The sequence below is a fragment of the Poromitra crassiceps genome (genome assembly GCF_964638095.1).
Source record: "Poromitra crassiceps genome assembly, chromosome: 4".
Classification (NCBI taxonomy): domain Eukaryota; kingdom Metazoa; phylum Chordata; class Actinopteri; order Beryciformes; family Melamphaidae; genus Poromitra; species Poromitra crassiceps.
In genome coordinates this window covers 22035343-22040342 of record NC_139626.1, presented here as the reverse complement: position 1 = coordinate 22040342, position 5000 = coordinate 22035343, and positions in this window count along the sequence as shown.

The window sequence follows — 5000 nt, the reverse complement described above, 5'->3', positions numbered from 1 at the left end:
CGTTACATCAGTGATATGATACAGAGTCAGTCGGGGTAACGTTACATCAGTGATATGATACAGAGTCAGTCAGGGTAACGTTACATCAGTGATATGATACAGAGTCAGTCGGGGTAACGTTACATCAGTGATTTGATACAGAGTCAGTCGGGGTAACATGACATCAGTGATTTGATACAGAGTCAGTCGGGGTAACGTTACATCAGTGATTTGATACAGAGTCAGTCGGGGTAACGTTACATCAGTGATATGATACAGAGTCAGTCGGGGTAACGTTACATCAGTGATATGATACAGAGTCAGTCAGGGTAACGTTACATCAGTGATATGATACAGAGTCAGTCGGGGTAACATGACATCAGTGATTTGATACAGAGTCAGTCGGGGTAACATGACATCAGTGATATGATACAGAGTCAGTCGGGGTAACGTTACATCAGTGATATGATACAGAGTCAGTTGGGGTAACATGACATCAGTGATTTGATACAGAGTCAGTCGGGGTAACGTTACATCAGTGATATGATACAGAGTCAGTCGGGGTAACATGACATCAGTGATCTGATACCAACAACGCTCAGAGAAATCTGTTGTATGTCATTTCATAATCGCTACTTAAGGGCATTATGTGGAGCTTATGCTGGAATCAAGTGTCGCTGTGCACAGCTTCCCAATGTGTGTTCGCATGAGTGTGTATAGCCAGCGTGTGTGTGTGTGTGTGTGTGTGTGTGTGTGTGTGTGTTATTGTTTTTATAAACAAGTTGCATAACACCACAGGGCAGTAGCTAGCAGATCCGCAGTGCCTCCCCCCCCCCCCCCTCCCCCCATAGCTTCCCCCACTTTTGGCGAAGCTCCATCGCCTGGTTGCTGGGTTGCGTTGCCACAGAGCGCCCCCTTGGCAACAGGCCAGAGGGCACAGGGATGCTGCGGTGAACAGGCAGCGTGGGCCGTTGCTATGGCGATGGCCACACGGGATGGGGGGGGGGGGGGGGCAGGGGACATCGTGACAAAGCGGGCAAGTGAAACGCATTAGAGCGAAAAGGGAAGGAAACATTATGCAACTAACATGGCAATGTCTATCCATCCAATTGTCACACAGTCCTACTCCATACTGACAAGAGAGAGAGAATACAGAGAGACAGAAGAGAGAGAGAGAGAAGAGAGAGAGAGGAGAGAGAGAGTGAGTAAGGGAGGGATTCCTTTGCACTCGATTTATCCTAATTATGTAAACCCATTCTCCCCACGGTTGTCATGGTGATAAGAGGATGGTCGACAGCCTCCTCGTGACCTTGTGACCCTGTGTCTCTACCAAGGAGTAACCTCCACGGCTTAAAAACGAAACCAATGCAGAAGTGCGTTAATCCTGCATTGTTTCTAATGCCCAGCAGGGGGTGACTCCACTGACTGCAAAAAGAAGTCCAATTGTATGGAAGTCAATGGGAAAATGACCCTACTTCTCACTTGATTTATGACCTCAGTAAACACTTTCCTAATGGGTTTATGGTCTTCTTCAATAAAGCATGATGTTTATTTTGTAAATTATGGTCCCATTTAGGATAAAATCAGGGCCTAAAATTCATTTTTCAAACTACATTACATTACATTACATTACGTCATTTGGCAGGCGCTTTTATCCAAAGCGACTTACAATAACACATTTTTGTCAGCAATAGAGCAATCAACTATGGAGCACAGTCTATGACAACTACAACTTCTGAAGGAACAGTGGTACAAGTTTAGGTTAGTGGTACAAATTTAGGTTAGTAATTTATTTTTATTTTTTTAATAAAGAAAGAGAGAGAACGAAGTTAGATCAAGAAGGGCCCAGATGGAGCCTGAAAAGGTGTGTCTTTAGTCTTTTCCGAAAGATCGGCAGTGATTCAGCCGTCCTGACCGAAGGTGGAAGCTCGTTCCACCATTGAGGTGCCAGGGACGAGAAGAGTCGAGATCGGGATGAGCGACTTTTGAGCCCAAACTGGTGGGAATTCCCCCCTTATGTTCTTCAGATAGGGGGGATTTATAGACTTGGGGGATTTTGCATTCTACATAAAATTAAGATATTACAGGTTGTTTTATTTTGTATGTTACATACTTATTGGCCAAAATATGTTACGGGGGAGGAATTCTGCCAGGTAAGGAGGGGAGTGTGGGCGGCCATATTGCCTGCGGGGTTTTCGGATCGAGTGGAGAGCCGTTTTGCAGGAAATCTGGGGGGGTAAGTCCCGCTTTAACGTTAGCTCAGTTGTAAAGTTAGCCGGTTGTTTTTTGAGCCACCGACCGACACAAACCCTGGACGTTTCATTTTGGGTAAAGCATGAGGGTTTTTTATATGGATCTTTGGTCACACTTGCTGAGCGGGGAGGCTATAACACCGCTGCCTGAGCTAACGTTCGCTAACAGTCCACCGTGTATTAGTACACAAATATATAGTAGCTGTACTGTACCGTACTGTAGCTGCTACCATTATGTATGTCTAATGTTTAATTGTATGTTTAATTAGGTATATGCTATTTGCACCTGTACGTCAAATACGTCAAATTTAAAATGTTTAAGCACGTCTAAAGTATGCACATGACATGTGCACCTATGTGCAGTGAATATGCCACTGTCTCTGACTTGTCTTATCACTCTACTGCCTTATTGCTTGTTGTGTCTCTTGTTGTTTTTGCACTCATATGCCCTGTTATATTTGTACTATGTTGTAAACGGAGCCCACAGCACAAGAATTTCACACGTGATACTTGTACCACGGAGTGACAATAAAAATCTTGAATCTTGAATCTTGAATCTAATGTGTCCGACCAGTCATCTGTATTCAGCAACTTTCGTTCGGCACTGTCGGCTTAACCACATCTAGAAAATATGGGCGATACCTGCAATCCCGCGCCGAATTTTAGGCCCTGAAAATAGATGACAAAGCAGACTATGTTTTGGGGAGTGATTGACATGTGTTAACATGTCCAATGATTACGCAGCTCGCTGATCATGGACCAATAGCAGGTGGCTCAACTTTTTCTGGATGGACATATCGGATGGACGGATGGTCGGATAGTCACCGTCCATTTAGCCAATCAGAGTCGAGGAGGCGTTCTCAGAGCGGAAATGGTTGAGCGATTTGTCCGCATCGACATAACGTAATGTTATTTTACCGTTATAAATATTAACAACTAGCCAACAGATATCAAAGCTGGTGGGCTTCATGGAAACAGCATGACTCGAACTGGCCGACCGTTACATCAATCTGGTCATTCAGTTGCATTTTACATAAGTAATGTAGCGCACAGAGCTAACAGCTAGCTAACGCCAGCTTTCTTCTTCTCTTGGTTTATAGGCGGGTCGCTGACACCTTCAAGGTGCTTACCTGCCACCTGCTGTACAAGTAGGTTACTTGTACATGCAACGGACATACATCTATCCGTTTGATAATCTGTCCATTTTCTGACTGATCAGTGTGGCCACGGCCTTACACATACGGCACATTCACACATAAACAAACAAACCCAAATTGCCAGCGGATTTAAAAAGGCATTCGGCTGGCATGCCCCAGTGTACCATTTTCCTCCACAGAACAGCATGCTGTGTGTGTGTGTGTGTGTGTGTGTGTGTGTGTGTGTGTGTGTGTGTGTCTGTGTGTGTGTGTGTCAGTGTGTGCCTGCGTGCGTGCATGCGCACGTGTGCAAGCGTGCGTGCGCCCACATCTTCAGCTAGTTACCATGGAAATAGGCCAAGCAGCAGGCATGCGGGGGGGGACGCCGAGCCATGTGATTTAACTGAGAGACACACTCTTCTGCATTGGTTCAGAAACGCACGCACGCGCACACGTGCACACACACACACACACACACACACACACACACACACGCACACACACACACACACACACACGCACAGACACACTGGGCTGGCTAGTGATGATGATGTGAATTGATGGTAGAGAGTTCCTGGAAGCCAGAGTGAGTCAAGACGCTAGTCAATCAAAGTCCAGGACCTATGGCTGCCCACAGCCCAGACGCCTGGCAGGCCTGAGGCAACCAGGACCTATGGCCGCCCACAGCCCAGGGAATTTGGGAAATTTCGACGTTGCGTGAGGATTCGGGACTACAACAATGGCAGAAAGTATGGAGTCCGTGCCACCAATTGACTGTAAAAAGTTATATATTTTGTTATTCTGCTCATAGTAGCTATCATTTATTTTTAGTAGTTGCACATCATGGCCTATGTAGCTACCATAATGACCCACTACTTGCTTTTAGTAAGAAAACACCAGCCACGAGAAAACAAGCGTCCATGTTTGTTGCTCTTTCCGACCAAGAGCACTTGAATGGTGTCCTGTCGTAATGATGACTCTCTGCAGAGTGCGCTATAGGAGCATCAATTGATGGGTGTCAAATGAGCCGCGTTAATTTAACGCTTCCGGTGCGCTCTGGGCTTAACACAAAACTTCATGGCGTCCGGGTAGTGTAGCAGTAGATTCCCTGCCTAGCAACACGAGGGTTGCAGGTTCGCGCCCCCGTGTTACCTCCGGCTTGGTCGGGCGTCCATACAGGCACGATTGGCTGTGTCTGCGGTTGGGAAGCCAGATTGAGGGTATGTGTCCTGGTCGCTGCACTAGCGCCTCCTCTGGTCAGTCTGGGCACCTGTTCGGGGCGGAAAGGAACTGGTGGGAATAGCGTAATCCTCCCACATGCCACGTCCTGCCGGTGAAGCTGCCCACTGTCAGGTGAAAAGAAGCGGATGCCGTCTCTCTCTCTGACCTCCCCCCTCTCTATCTCTCTCTCTGCCCCCTCTCTCTCTCTGCCCTCCACCTTTCCCTCTCTCGCTCCCCCTCTCCCTCTCTCTCTCTGACCTCCCCCTCTCTATCTCTCTGCCCCCTCTCTCTCTCTGCCCTCCATCTCTCTCTCTCTCTCCCCCTCTCCCTCTCTGACCTCCCCCCTCTTTATCTCTGTCTCTCTGCCCCCTCTTTCTCTCTGCCCTCCACCTCTCCCTCTCTCTCTCTCCAC